A 17,124-nucleotide genomic window follows, 5' to 3' on the forward strand; every position below is an offset into this window, starting at 1 on the left:
TCGAGTATGATTTGCGCTCAGGGCCCTTTTAAATCCCGAAATACCATAGTTCGTTTTGGAGATTTTGTGTCTGAAAGAAAAGGTATTTAATAGTAAAAGATACCGACACGCAGACGTCTGTTTTCAGAATGGTATTCACGTTACTTAAGGTATTTGAATAGCCTAATGTTTTCGCAACAAAAGCAAACCTTAATAACGATGCATGTAAAAGAGTAAAAATGCTTTTTGTATTCATAAAAAGGCAACGAATCATAAACTATTAGTGCAAATCCTAGTTCAAGTTAGAGTTTGTAATGATGATGCTAAACTTGATTCGATTGTTATCGTACCTTCCGTTTACTGTTTAAAACTGTGTGATCATAGAGTTTCATAATAAAAAGCAACATTGAATTAAAACTGGGAACAAATAAAGAAAACATTATTAAAAATAAAAGCGACATGTATTAGAGAATATTTCCTTCCAAATTATTTGAAAATGTAAAATAATTGAAGAAAATTAAGTCACATGCCAAACACTCCGAGTCAGCCAAAAAAGGTTTTAAAGATCTTCATAAAATCAAAGGACTGAAAGCTTGGTTATGTAAGGATGCTATATATGTAGTTGCATTTTGAAAAAAAAATATAAACGTCTAAATGCTTATAGATTTCACATACACTTTATAAATATAACGCTGTTGTTACTTGTCAAGGTGCCAATTAATTCTTGATTTGTGACATCCGCATCACGATATACGTTTTCTTTTTCTGAATTATTTCGATAACGTCAATATTTGTCCTGAACTTTTCTTGATAACAAACAAAGTCTTGACTTTACAAACTGTGAATTAGACCTGAGAAGACTATACTATTGTGCGGCTTGAATGATCAAGTGTTATAATTGTAGTTACAAATGTGTATACTTACTTCTTGTCGGATTCTACATGTTAGTTTAAACATATTTTATTCATCAACGTATACACACATATTATAAAGACAAAGAGAAAACACATGTACAATCTAGAAAAAGATTAGAACGAAAGATAAATATATCTTAAAAAGTTCTTCTCCAAACTTTAGCAGAAGTACATATTTAATGACGGACATTTGTACAGCTTACAATGTAGATGACACAATGATATTGATATTGTTGGATTAGATCAGATAGTAGTGTTTAATGTGATTTGGCTTCATTTCCTTTTATTAAATATTTAAAGATTTTTTACCTACGATGTACTCAGACAAGATAGTAGTTAAAAGTTAAACATTTTGTGTGATTATATGATCCTACATGTTGAATTTCATCATTATATCTTGAACTGACTGGTTCATTCAACGTCTAATGGAACTGTTTGAAAAAAATTGGAAAAATTAAAGTGTGCTGAAATTGCTTACCTCTTAATCCATTCCAGAGTTCTAGCATTACATTTATATTCGCACGCTACCGAATTTCAATGCTATTTACTTGTTTATTTTTTCTGAACTTCAAGGTAGAACAAACATTAACACAAGAAGAACAATAAGGCCATTGATTTCTATGAATTAAACACTAACCTGTTCTTACGGAGGACTAATGGTATATTACATGAAAGGGAAAGTAACTGATAATTATGTTCTCTACATACGATAATGCATTTTTTTTTCTTTATCTTAGTGAAAGTTTTTTGTGTTAAAACGTATTAGAAAAAAAACAACAACAAGTAGCGAATCTTTCTTCGGGATTTGTATGGATTACGAATAACCATATCTGGACATTAATGTGATTTGCCTTACAATAATTTGAAGAGAAGAAATTTAAAAATGACCGACCTAAAATTTCAACAGGAAATATATGAGATTACCCCATATAAGTACAGTAAGTACCTTATGTATGATTTTCATAACAATTAATTTTTAATGAAATATGATAGAGATATTGTAAATTTCCTTTTTACAGACACTGACTGTCTTTGTTATGTGATACAAACAAACGTACATGGTGTATATGAGGATTTGTTGTAATATAAAGACATTTTTAATAACAGAAATTACCCAATCATATCAAAAACCACTCGCATCATAAAAAAACTTATTTGGGGTAACGAAGGATGAGGCAACCGGTATTCCTATAACTGAATATGCTGGACATCGGTCATAGATGGTATGACAAAGGTATCAAACACCACTATCATTAATCAGCTTCTGCACAGACGGTCACGACTTTTCGAAAAGTAACCTTTTTATTGTTTTGATGACATTTTACACCGTTGGTTAAAAGAACAGAAAAACAATACCAAATTGTATCATATGGATGACTTTATGAAGAAAACTTTATTGCAGTAAAAAATAATAAATAATCACTAAACTTTCTAAGCAAACTTGATCGTGCTTGCGCAAACAACTATTGCGGTTCTCTCCGTTTCTACTCTTTATTTGTATAGTATTAAATTATCAATCAATTATTAATATCATATATTTAAAGGATTTATTTATGTAAATGTATTTGTATCATATACTAAAATGTTATGGTCAAGTACCGTTATGGTTTGATGTGTCACTATCAGTGTTATTTAAATTAAATACCAATATATCATTTTACACATATTTGAATAATGAGAACTAGGGTCTAACTAATAAGGTTCACGCTTTAATCGTCATACTTGTGACAAACGTGTTTTATTGATATAAGCATAGTGAGAGAAGCAAACAGATCATTCTGTATAATTTTTTGCTAGAAGTATCAATTTTCACGTTATTCAAGCTTTTACTTTGATAGTGCATATATGCCATATAGTTTCAAGTTACAGATAGGTCACCGATGATACATAGTTTATTTATTGTTATGAAGAGTACTTGACAAGATGACATTCTTCTTTATTAAATGTTAACCATACAAATTCCATTTATAGAAGAGTTGGCGGTAAACAAATGAACTCTATCGTTATCAAGAGTCTTTCGTATTAGTTAGTAAACAGTTACTCGAGCTCAATTAATCTATTTACATAATTATGTGTTCGATTGATTGACGAGTTTTTAGAGTAGATTATTACCTAACTTGAAAATGGTCAGAGTTTATACTCCAATGTCTTCAAAACATAATATAGCTCCTTAAAAACAGCAATATATAAGTGACTCTTGCATGAAATGGTGTTGTTACAAGAAAATAGTGTTAACATAAAGGAAATGTTTAGTTTTTTCAATAAAATTTTATTTAAAAGTTATTTACCTGCTGTTTTTCTTTTTGGGAAAGATGTTTATTGCATAAATTTATTTTATACTTAGGCCAAATAAATACCTTTATTTCCGGTTATATGGCGAAAAATAATAGGGTCGGTCGGACGGATTTATTTTCAGTTTCGATTTCAAATTGCAGGATCATGCATTATTCTGCTGCATCGTATTAACTATGTAATATGTAAGCGTTTCAAAATTTACAAAAAGTCAGTAAAACAGGATTGTTTAATGTCTGAAATCATTATTTTTTTCCTTTGACTACCGTTTTACATCGCCTATTTTGCCCATGGAATCTGGTGTTTTTGTATGGATTCGTTTATAAGACTTGGTCGATTTTTAAAGCAAGTCCAGCGCTTCACTTACTCCAAAACTGTGATAATGTTCAAGCCAAACAGTCAATTATCACCTATTTTGTTAATTTGCTTGAAGAAAATCGCCGATTTTCTTCTTAACTGTGAGCGAGGTTAATAATCGAACAAGGTAACGCGGTTATGGATTTATTTTACGTATCTTATTTTCGTACAATCAAAGGTTCATTCATATTAATAGTGAATTCAAACATTTCGGTCATGACTTGAAAGGTCTCGGTTATTGATTATTACTGATTCTTTTTCGATCGAATGGCATTTTCTAACCAGTCTAGACGAACTCTTGGAAGTAAAATGGGATAAAACAGTATCCGACTGACCGATTTAAATACAAACCATTTACGCGCGCCTTTCATCTAATCACCACTCGTGCTCAGGCGTCACAAATTGTACTGTTTGATCTACAGCCGACTCATTCTAAAACATGTGTTAATAAGTTTTCTTTAGCAGTTGTTTGTTTGAATTTCAGTTGATGGGACTTTAATTAGGCGAAATAAATAGAAATTGATAATTGCGGATAAATTATGGTAACGAATAATGAAATGTGTATTGCAACCTGGCAGTTAGCCTGCACGATACACGCAAAGCCTAATCGTTAGAAAGAAGTTAGTGTATTTCGGACATGGATAAATAACACCGCGAACAATATCCGAAAATTTCAAGATAACGGCAGCAAAATGTGTCTTCTGTGATAAATAATGCGTCTGGACCGATAACAAGCGTTTGCCTATTATAAGATATCGGACAGGGTGAAATGTTCGCCGACCTCCGCTTAAAAGTTCAATGCTGTTGAGAAAAGATCTTAAGCATATATGCCCGAAAAATACGGATATTCCACAGACAGTATTCACTCCGCCCTTTTGTTTTGCTGTTGACAAAGCGTCTCTGTCATACATATCGGGAATGAAAGTTTATTCTCCGATCGCATAGGATCCATCCAGAGAAACAACGAACATAACGACGATATATATAGTTATGAAATTTTAACCTTTATGCCTAAAAAAAATAGGGTCGGCGAGGAAAAAAATAAGGTCGGTCGGGTTATCGGAAACACAGGGGGGGGGGGGTGGCCTTAAGTAATGGGCAGTATCAAAAAAGGCATGCCATAAGTCCATTTGATTGTTTCTAAACAAGGCTGACAAAGGTATCAGGCACAGTTTAAACAATTGCAAGTTGTATGCAAACGGACATATCACTTAAGCATCATTTAAAACAGCTTTTGCGCAGAAAAGAAAATATTCACAATAATATGAATATACATAAAAGACAGGATTTCTGGCATACAAATCGAAATAAGGATGATCAGTTAATGACATTTTAGCAATCAAGGACAGTTCAAATTTGTATTTGGAAAACAAGTCATATACAATAATATACATAAACATGACATGGTCATTATGTTTTAATATCATTTTACTTTAACATTTTAAAAATGATTAGAGATCCTTGATAGTTTATGCAGTAGTTGTGTTCATCGACTGAACCCGACCTGGCACAAAGCCTGTGCTTTGTCCATTTGGATCAGGGAAATTTTCCCGGATTCTCCATACACCACATGAGGGAATTCTCTCCTGTCACCAGCCCCAAAATAACCATGCGTCAACAATATAAATTATCTGTGAGCCTGATGGTGGTTGGATCATCGCAGGTCCTCCCCTTCAGTGAACATGAGGATATCTCGCCTTATCAAACGGGTTAGGGCTAGAACCCCCTTGTTCAAAACAAGGAGGTCAAAGTCCTTTTTAGAGGAAAGGTATATCATAAGACACTGGCATTAATCGAAGATACTTAGGCTAAGATTTTAAATAAGAAATATTCAGGGATGAGCGAATTAACATCATTCTTACTTCAGTACAAATTTTCAAGCAAGTACTCAGCAATACTCAGTACTCACCTTAACAATAGTATCGGTATTTTTAATTACTTGGTATAGAGACAAACTGTGCCAGCATTTAAAATATCTTACAACTGTTTAATACAAGAAAACTGCCCATATTTCATATCGTCCAACAATTCAATTTGTTCTATCTGTGTGTGACTACATGCATGTTAAGATATTTAAAGCCTTATGATGATACTCAGAATGCTGTTCTTTGAAACTTCACAAGACTACGTTAGCAGTAATCAGTAGAAAATGAGTTATCAGATATCCATTTCTCAGTAAATATCTCAAGAACTGACCAGCAGTATTAAATAATGTACAAGTATTTTCTAATGACACATGACATTTAATAAAATTGTTTATCTATAACTACTTTACTTAACGTTTAGTTACACTAGTGTCTTAGATACATGTTGAATTTTAGTTTCGATAAGATTTTAAAAGCAGTATAAGAAAGACGAACTTCCCAAAAACTCTTTCTCTTTGTGTTGGCATGTCCCGGCAGTTGCCGCACACATACCAGCGTGGAGTTTAATCCTTTTCTCGGTCTCGTGGGCACCATCTCCAGGTTGATTGCCCGGGACTGCTAAAACAAGCAGCACACGCACTGGCTTTGTCACACTCTCTGGCACACTAATTGCTGCCTGAAGTTGCGGCTTTGTCAGTTTGCTCACTTGTTTCTAAAGATAATTTAACAATATAACACGTACAAAATTGCAAATAAAATAGGCGACTGACTGACTTGCATTATTGCTCAGCTTATAAACAATTATTTCAAAATAATGCTACCATGGTCATATTTCGATCGCAAATTCGGACTCTATTTGACCTATATTGTAAATAACCCTAAACACAAAACAAAGTCGTTTTTGTTAAAAGAAGCAAAAAGATTATGAATTATAACTATTCAAGTACAAATAGCATACTGTCACCCATTCTTTCTGTTTCGCTAGAACTTTTCAGCTGTCCTCTCAGATCGCTGGTTCTTTGGACCGGCGAGTACCAGTTGCTGGGTTTCTTTCTTTTGTAGGCAGCTCTTCCGGAACTTCTCTCTTTGTAACGCCTAGCAACAGTACCTGATTATATCCATGAATATTAAATACTTACTTTTGATATAATAATGGATAAATAATAAAGGGGACCATAATAGTAATAGTATGAAAAATCTGATCTTGTTTCACCAGTTTGATTTTACATCATGTATAGTGACATTGAAGAGGCAAAATCAAAATTGTGACATCTTTACATCAGATTTGATTCATCAAAAACACTATTGATAACAATAAATTAATTATGTTTCACCACAAACCATTCTGTTATATATGGCGCATAGTCATCACCAAAAGAGGTATTCCTAAGTATTATTGTTAACGATCATTTATTACGATGCATAGGTGACGGAAGCTATGTGGCATAAATTCAATATCAAAGAAAGAGCTTGAATTACGTGCAATTTGATACTTTAAGCAAATATTAGTACAATATGATATTTTTTGTTTCTCTTACTATGTTCCTAATAGTAAAAATGCTTTTGGAACATGTACATGGCGATTAAAGCATACATTGCATATTTGAGAGGCTGTTTAGGTTCTCATTATTCATTTTTGTTGTAAAATGACGTGTCGGTATTAACTTTGAATAACACTGATACGAACACATCAAACAATTGCAGTACTTGACCAGATGGAAAGTAAGAAATTACTACAAATACATTTACAAAAAGCAAGGATTTATTTTAAATAAATGTCATTATTTAAATTGGATATAATTCGATACTATGGAAAAGAAAGTAGAGATGGAGGGACAACTAATAGTTCTCCAGAGATAAAATAAACGATGGTTGTATTCGTATGGGCAGGTACTGATAAGTGAGATTATAAATAAGTATAGTGGTTATGTGTAATTTATTAGTGCAATATAGTTTACTTAATAAGTAGCAATAACTGCATGACCTTGTATTTTACGCTTTCATACTGCACAATGTTAATACGATCCCTCAATGGATATAACTCCCGCAAACATTTATACTAACTGCTGAAAACGGTACCAAAATAATAATTTCATTCTGCGAGTCAATATAAAATGGGTCTAAGTTTTACAAGCATTTTTATTTTAATTTGCCGTTTCCTGACGGTCTTGTGACATTTTGACTGATATTTTATACTTCCGTTTTCGGCTATTTTAAGAACCGTTTTGATTGTCAATGACTTTACAAGCATACATTGACGTCTCCTGCATCGGTGGGTATAACTTTTATGAACTATTATGTAGTGTTTCGGTTTTTATTTTTTCTAAACTAAATCTCGGGATCAAACATGCTGATTTACATGTCCAAATCGAAAGAGAACACCAATGCATCATCGAAATTCTGAAAATTCAATCATTTTATCTACAAAGTGAAAGCATCCAATTGATTCGAATTAAACCAAGGAAGTAATTCTTGTTTACTTAAAATGCCAACCTCTGTAAATAGTAAGTTATTTTGAGTAAAGATTGAGGTAGGTTTATGCATATCATTGTTTTATTAAGTTTAGATAGCTTTTTCTTTCGTGTTGTCAATTCTTGTGCATGCAATTTGGTCTAATTTTTTATAACTCAGGTACATTAGTCAATTGCAATTGTTTATATTTTCAAATTGGATATTGTGATCGGTTTTAAAGAAATCAACAGACTGGGTTCTTTATCTATCTGGTCACTTTCAGTTTTAAAAAAAGTTTCTGCTTCAATTTCAAAAAATAATAAGGCATATTATGATGAAAAGTGAACAATTTTATCATATTACAATTTTAATACAACAATCAGGTGACTGTGCAAATGTTTTTAATGCTAGACAGGATGTGTGCTTGAATGCTTAAATACTAATTAATGACTAAATGGAAATTTGACAGTTATTTTTATGTGTTCCATTCTAAAACATAGATAAACATCTTTTAAGTTAATTTGTTCAGCTCCATGCCTCCTCCAATGATCCCAATGCCAGGACTTGTGCTTGAACTGCTCAAAAATAAACTAATGACTTTATGGAGATTTATTCATTTTTATTTTTTATTAAAGCCATCCCAAATAACTAATTAAAAATATGTCAAGCTGAAGTTCTTCAGCGTTTATGCGCATGTTTCTGTCAATGGTATTGCCCGACAAATCATTTTTATTAATTTAAAAGAGCTCGACAACCAAAACTCTATTCAACAAATTACAACGCCAAGTTTCCATTAAGTGTTTTATTGGTTATATCAATTAAGTGGGTTAATAAAATAATTCAGGCTGCCTTACATATAGGCATTTCACATTTAAAACTAAGAAAGTAAGCATTTTTTTAATCTTCGAAACGGTTAATTGGATGCCTTCCCATTGTAATTGGATATAATTCAAAATTGATCATTAAGTAGCTAATACGTTGATAATGATGGGACAAATTCAAATCTCAACACATCAATGATTTAACATATTACTTTCAGGAAACATTTTTATGTTCATTATACTTTCATTCTACAATCACTCTCTGTAAATATTATTCAACCTTTCAAACATCATTACTCTTTTCAAATTGATTGGAATTCCTGTTATGATATCAGTTCAATTGCTGTCATTTCTTTTCAACTCTGCTGTCATTTTTTTTCCAACTCAATGTTGTGTTTGAAATGATTTGAAACTTCATATTTTATTGGCTGTTGTAACTTTTTCAACAAAATCTTGTGAGTATATATTTTAACAATTTATTAAGTCTGTAAATTCATGCATGGTGAGTTTTGTTATTTATCGGTATTTTTCCCTTCTTTTTATTTGATCTTTTCTTCCTTTCAGTGAGATATAAAGCCATATCATACATTCATGTCATTCAAATTCAGCCACTCAGAGAGATGGAAAGGATTGCAAAGCTGAGTTTTACTTTCAGTTTTATTCTCACCTGACTGATGCAGATACAGTAACCTACTTGCATGTTCAAATTGTATATTTTTTGTCCTATCAAAAATATAATATGGTCCTTTATGAGGAATTAGTTGGAAAGAAAAGATAAATTATAAATATCATAAAAGTAATTTGCTATACAAAAAGTGGACAAAAATGTTGAACAGAATGAAGTTTTGAATTAGAAAATCCCTACTTATCTCTGTATGTATGTCAACTGTATTATGATCATATGTGATAACATGATGTATTCCCTTAATTAATTGTGTTAAAACCTTTTTAAACTGTATGTTTACATTTTTATATGTATGTTGCCATATACACTGAATTCATGTAGTTCCTTTTGTATACATGTGTATTGAAATCAAAACATTCCTTTGTTATATCTTTAGGTTCATGAAAAAAGGCCAAAAAAAATCCAACATGGAGCCTTACTAAATCAACTTGGTGTAATTTGACAATTAAAATTCTTCAGAATTCGACGGTGGTTGTACCATGCAGCAGTCATACTATGAAGTGTCTCACAGATTTTTTTGCTAAATTCTGCAATATTGAGGTACAGTTTAGCGCAAAGAGGATTAAGGATTCTGACAGAAGTAACTGTTCTTTTAAATTAACATTAACCGTTCGTGCAATTTTGAGTGATTATAGAGTGAATATGTTTCCATATTAAATGTTGTCTTTTATGTGTAAAATTTCACATGTTATAAATGGTTACAAATACATGAACGCACATTTCGTTTCTTAATATATGCACGTTTTGATTCCAATAATTAAACACTCAAGTGTATTAAATTTGGTTTGAAACAGAAATGTCGTCCTGTTGTTTGTTTCTAAACAATTAGTAGTATGTTTTCGTGTTAATAGTTACCATGTCAATTCAGAAAATGAGTCAATTTTTAAACCGTTACCATAGTAGCCAGAGTCTAGTGTTCTAGGGCAACTGTCAATGTTGTCTTAAATTTATTTACTTTTAAAATTTGCTGACAATGTCATTCTTATATTTAATTGTTAAGAATTGCTTAGTGGTGATAAGTTCACGTTTTTAACAATTGTCAGGAAAATCAATACAAGATATACTTACAGAATTTTCCTGTTTAACATAAAATGATGTTTCTTAGCATTTTTTTTATTTTTATTGAATGGTTACCATAGCAACTAATTTTTTGTTTGCCTTAAACCTTCCTATTTATAATACAATTCATTGTGAAAATGCAAATGTTCATCAGTGAATGTAAGAAAATAAATGTTCTGTAACTTTTACTTTATTGTTAGCTCATGCTTCAAAATATGCGGCATTTTTAAAATTTCCTAAAAATAACAATTAATAATTGTGACTGTTTATATGTGCATTAATATAACCTTTTTTAAGAATCTATTAAATCAATTACATAATGGTTGAACTTTCGGACAGCCTTAAAACAAATGCCTATTTGTAACAATAATACTTTAATAAAGTCCTATAGACTTTCGAACGTCAGATTATATACATATTTCCTTTTCCATATCATTTGATTTACATGGGTTTGTAGTCACTGTAAGGGTTTTCAGAGAAACATGCAACAAATTGCGCTTCAACCAAAACAAAATGATGAAAATAATAACTAAATTGCAAAGCGGAAAACGTGAAAGAAAAACACACAAATATATAATAAAGTCAGAAAAAATCTATGTCTTTTAATTTATCGTATTTGGTCAGTAAATTGAACATACTTGTAGTTAGTTATTTGAGAAGACAGAGAGCAAAACCACACAGTTTGATAAAACCTAACACATTTCTGGGTTTCAGAGCGAAACAGTTTGTAAATAGTCCCAACAATTGCACAGTAATGATAGAACATTTCGTGTCTTGGTCAAAAATAAAAAATAGCATGTGCTTGATCAGATAACTAGCATACATAGTATGTAACAACTTAAGATTCAATTATAGATATCTTTATCGAAACGTCGTAAATGTGAATACATATCACAAAACAAAAGACTATTAGTAAATACGTGTATAGTAAGTTCTATTTGACAGACATAGTTTGTAACATCAAATCATTCGATGACAAATGGCCAATGTCGTTTTGTTTTCGCAATGCTTGTGGCTAAGGCAAGATCTATAGTTGACTCGTGTGTAATGAATTAATTTATCGTTAACAAAACAAACTCATATAATGGAAGAACGAAGGTTTTAATTGTAGCTCGAACATTGTGAAACACAACCACAAACTAATCGAGTTAAGATGATAAGTCGTATATAATATGCAAAAGAAAGCCTTTTTTCAGTACCTAAACATTTGCGAAAGGTTTCAACAAAAAAAGGAAATATCAACACATAATTCGAGGAAAAAAAGCTATTTTTAAACATAAAAAGCATATCAAAATCTGTTACTTACACCTTTTTCGTATTTATTTCAAAACCAAAAGTCATCATGTTTAAATATTTATAATATCAGTGAAAAAAACAATAGTTTTATTGCAGCAATTAACAACACAATAACAAACAGAATAGAAGTGACAAAATAATCGAATATAGGACTTTATACTAGTATAAAGAGCAACGCCTTAATCACGTTAAATAAGTATTCAACGACCAGTTACATTAATCTTCTGTAAATTTATGAATTGAGCCTGGACTCATTTAAAGCACGCTTGTTAACAACGACGAACTGTATATGCTAAAATAAACAACAAGTTTTCTGATCTGTTCTGCTGTGCTCTTTTCTGATAAAGATATTTAAAATACAATACATAAGCAGAAATTGCATGTAATGAAATACGTTTAAGCAAAACTCTCTAGTACAGTCTTTTTTCTTACCTTTTCGAAGTATATTAATGCTTCTTTAATTAATTTATTTTTGGTTTAAGCATTGCCTTTTGTTTGTCTTGTCATTTTACATCTTCTTTTATCTGTTTCTCTATCAATATAAAACTCTCTCATTTTTATGTATGGCAACCACTCCCACTTCTTAAATAAGATTACATGATAACACCATATTTTTTACATTTAGTGTGTATACGATTTACTGTGTTGTGTAATGCGGAATATTTAATAATAGTAAAAAAGGTATATAAAATAGTTTTCATCGTTGACCCTTCTGTTACCTTTAACTATATGGCATCCATTTAATATCAATGGAAGAGCTTAAACACATGAAATTTTACAAGGTATGCAAATGTTTGTAAACTATGATGTTTGTTTTTTAATAATATAGGTTTTATTTGCATTTTAGCATAACATTTTGTAAAGATTTCAAGAGTGTAGGTTCGTACTTATTAGGCCCATACTATTTAAGAATGGTGATTTAATTCAGAGTCGAAAGCTGTGTTTTCTCTTTCTAAAAATTAAGTATAAGTGTGTATGTCTATATTAGCTTTTGTATTTGTAACAATTGAAACTCCATTACTGTGTGTAGTATTTCCACTGAAAAAACAGGTTATAATAGGTAGGTTTGAATGATGTATTTCTTATAACAATATGATATCATACTTATTACTAAAAGTCCATTTGAGTATTTGATTTGTTTCTGTTTGTCTATGTTACCTTAACCTGGAACATAAATGATACATGTATTTGTGTTTCCATTTTACAAACTTATAAAGATGTCTGAATCCTACGACGGTTTCTAGTCATAACAGAAAAGGGTAAACATGTATGAAACAAAAGCGAATGACATTTGCAAAAATGTGTGTAGTGGCAAAGAAATTAGATCGATAGTTGTGTTCATTTTTTAAATTGTGCTATACATATATGATGTTTTTGTATGATGTATGTGTAATAACATTCATTAATGAACATAGTATTTTTGTCATAATTTTGATAATGGTAATAAAATACAAGCTTACACACATTTATATTTTGTCCGTAACAATGCAATAGGGAAGTAGTAATATTTATATTCAACAAAACGAAAATTGTTGTTAACTATTGGGGAAAAAACATTTTCACTTTTCAATTAACTATCAAATTGTTTAAATTGTTTACATTCATATACAAATTCATAGGCAAATGTTTATAACGTCTGATTTATATTTCTCTCTCTTTGATAACAAATTAAAAGCTCCTGCAATTTATTACGAATAACGCATATACATCACAAGTAACGGACATTCTTTGATTAATTTAATAAATTGAATATTGTGTGTTTTTTACAGATATTGATAAGGCAAGTTGACATACCATGGTCAAACTGAAAAACCATCATCAAAATTAATGAATAAACAACATAAGAAAATGGTATAGTTAGAAATGCGTTTCATCTATTTAAATGAAACATGATTAGGATATGTGACTAGGTCTAGGTAAAGTCCGGTCGTGAATAATTATTGATTTAATTTATTCGGAAAAACTCTAACAAATACATAGTTAAAAGCTATGAAGTCTCAATTATTACAATAATTGAGATACATGACTGTAAAATCGCTGAAAACAGAACTTGTATTGAAAATGTTGATCAATTTGTAAGGTAAAAAATAATTAGTGGACAAATAATCTAATTCGTTTTTAAAATATTACACATAAAATAATGTCACAAAATTGCATATTGATCGAATTTTAACTTTGGATAAACAGTTTGATTTTGCAGGTATAGCTTGAAAATCCAGAACAATCGGTTACAAAATAAAAAGGTGATATGATTGCAGCAATGTAAAAATGAAAACAATCCAAAACAGTATAATGTTTTTGCGAAAATATTTTTGAAGACTTTGAAGTGTACAAGATTGTACAATATTTAAAAATATAATCAATTTAAGTACTCACTCATCAGTCGCAGACATTTTATGCAAATGAATGAAGTTAGCCCGAGCAACCGATGTAATTCATCCAAAACATCCGTGATAACGATAAAGTAAGCATTTTTCAACGACAACTTTTCTTTAACTTGAAACTATATGGCGTTCAGTCAGTATCAAAGAAAGGGCTTGAATAACGTGAAATTTGATACCTTTAGCAAATGTTTACACAATTTAACTTTGCTTCTGTCATCATGTTTGTATGAATCAAAATACCTTTGGAACATGAATATGACGATTAAAGCATAAAATTCATACGTAAGGGGCTTTTTATGTGCTAATTTTTTAAATGTTTGTAAATTAATGAATTGGTATAAGTACAGCAGATTTGATAGTAAATCTGACACCATATCGGTATGTATCTATAAACACAGACTTCTATATATCAAAAGAAAGGCTTAGTCTGTAGTTTATAAAGATACATGTTGTAGTTGTGAATACCGTGGTACAACATTGCTTTCCAAGATGATGTCTAACACGGCCGCTAAAACTTATGCGAAGCTTTAACTATTGCCTACATATTCATAATGACTATAAAATGCAATTAATACAGTCAGAACAACATAATAAGATGCATTTATGCATACAATAACGCTAATTGAATGAGTGCTCAAGTTCTGAATATGACCAGACTATCAAGGGAGGTGGACTATATACAGGGCTTATTTACAGCATAATTTTCGAGTGGCAAATTTAACGATATCTGGCTGGACTACACTCTGGAAGCTACAGAAAATAGTTTTAAAGGACACAGGCGGAATCATTGGTCTAAGATTTAAAGAAGGTGCTTTGGCACATTGGTTTCTCTCAGCATCATTAGCATCCAGATACTAAACTATGTGCCGCAATGATTTCTGTCATCAAATTGAAAAGAATAGACCACATCATGCAGACACCAAGGCGAAAAAAACTCAAATAGAAACGTGAGCACAATTGTATCAGTGTTTGACAGTTCGTTTGTTTAAGACAAAACGTTTACTCGAAGCGGAGTGTTGTCGGAAATCAATAGCATATATGAACCCTAAGGCTTAATTGTTCTTGTAGTATTGCCAGGAAGACTCATTCTCAAAGAACTTATGCAAAAGACGATTGATTGGGATAAACCTCTCTCGGACACCAAAACGACGCAATAGGAAAACTTGAAAGTATCTACCGAGAGTTTACAGAACCTAGAAATACCTTGGATGTACTTACCTGTTTCTCTGAGTGTTACCAGGACAAAGGAGCTGCTACATGTTAACTCTTATGCTTCAGAAAAACTTATGCTGCAGCTGTCTACTTGTTAGCGATGTCAGATGACGGTACATGGTCTCATTATTTTGTTCTTGGAAAACCCAAGGTTGCTCCAAAAGGTGGACATAACAATTCCCTGATTGAAACTTTGTGCGGTAGTTTTGGCTGTAGAAGTATTTGATATTGTTTCTGTAAATGTGTCCGTCCACTTTGATATTGTCTCATTTTTCACTGACAGCAAGGTTGTTCTCGGATACATTCAAAACAAGACTCGTTGACATATGTTGGCAATAGCGTTGACAGGATTCTGCGGAGTTGTTTTTATAGCAAACTTGATAGTAACCCAGTAGACTGTGCTACTACAAACTTTGAGACTTCAGGAATTATAGTTGATAGTTTATGGTTTCGTGGTCCAGTTAAAAACAATGCTTAACAGGAAGATGTACCGGATGCTTTCCTTTGATAAATCTTGATGTTAACAAAGAGGTTCGTACTAAAGTGAACACCTTCGTCACTACCACGTCTGAAAGTTTTTCATTTAGTTCTGGATGTAGCAGAATAGTCGTTGTTATTGCTCTCTTGAAAAATGTAGCTTGTTCTTATCCAAGTCGTATGTCACCTAGTGTTCAAACTCGTGACTTCACGATAGACACAGAAACGTTCATTTAACAGCAAGTACAGAACAATGTAAATAAAGAAAGGTTATATTGCTTCATAAACATTAGACAAATTCAGAAGGATAGTTGTATTATTATGGTTTTTGAAGGTGGGTGTTAGGTTAAGAAAAAATAACCTGTCGAACCTTGAAAAAGATCCAGTGATTCTTCCAATAAAATATCATATTTCAAAACTTAAAGTGTATTATTTTCATAATCAAGTCAATCATAAAGGGAGAAATATAACCGAAAGAGCGCTACGGTCTGCCGGTCTCAGGGTTGTAGGTTCCAAAAAGTTGGTTTCTTCCATAACATCTTGTTACCGTCAGATCGCCTTTCTCCCGGTCCACCCCGTCCTTATATTGTTGTAGATGCGTTCGGACCTTGGGAAGTTGTGATTCGTCGGACGAGAGGAGACCATGCTTGTAGTATACGTTGGGTTAATATGTTCACATACCTTGTGATAAGAAGTTGCATATAGAGGTTGTCGAGTCCATGAGTGCTTCTTCTTTCATAAATGCAATGCGTAGATTGATTACAATCAGAGGTAGAGAAACAAGTTTTGTTTATGGACAATAAATTAGTTCGATTTTCCTAATTCCTTCTTCCTTATTCAAAATAAATAATTGTTGATATGCATAAAAAGATTTCTTTGTTATATGTTTCGTATTTTCATAACAATTAAACAACTTTGTGAATAAAATAATGCACAAAAATAGAAATAAATCGAATAAGGAATAAGGAACTAGTTCCCTATTCCTAATTCAAACCCGAATAAGGAATAAAAACTTTTCAAGTAATGCATTTTTGTCAAATAACTATGCATTGTCTATTCCAGAGAGTTTTAGTGCTTAAAGTGCTTTTAAAACGCTCCAAAATCCGAATAAATAACGAAAAATACTCAATTTCAAAGTGCTCTTGAAAAGACAATGCATTTCTTTAAACGTTTTAATAGACCACTCCTGCACAGTTACTTTATCAAAAAGTGATAAAACGAGTAAGTGATTTTCTTTACGTTTTCAAGATTTATGTTCCTTATTTTGAGTTTGGTACGTTTTTAAAGCACTTTAAGTACTAAAACTGTCTTAAATAGAAATTGTATTTCTGT

General features: G+C 31.5%; 1 long non-coding RNA gene across 1 annotated transcript; it reads right to left on the minus strand.

The window, feature by feature from the left end:
- Nucleotides 1-4,886: 4,886 nt before the first annotated feature.
- On the minus strand, nucleotides 4,887-14,231 carry LOC128242608 (uncharacterized). The gene is made up of 3 exons (XR_008262647.1): nucleotides 14,096-14,231; nucleotides 6,366-6,515; nucleotides 4,887-6,119 (listed from the first exon to the last, which is right to left on the minus strand). It is a non-coding gene; the product is annotated as an uncharacterized LOC128242608 (long non-coding RNA).
- Nucleotides 14,232-17,124: the final 2,893 nt, after the last annotated feature.

This window comes from Mya arenaria, chromosome 8 (assembly GCF_026914265.1).
Source record: "Mya arenaria isolate MELC-2E11 chromosome 8, ASM2691426v1".
Taxonomy (NCBI): domain Eukaryota; kingdom Metazoa; phylum Mollusca; class Bivalvia; order Myida; family Myidae; genus Mya; species Mya arenaria.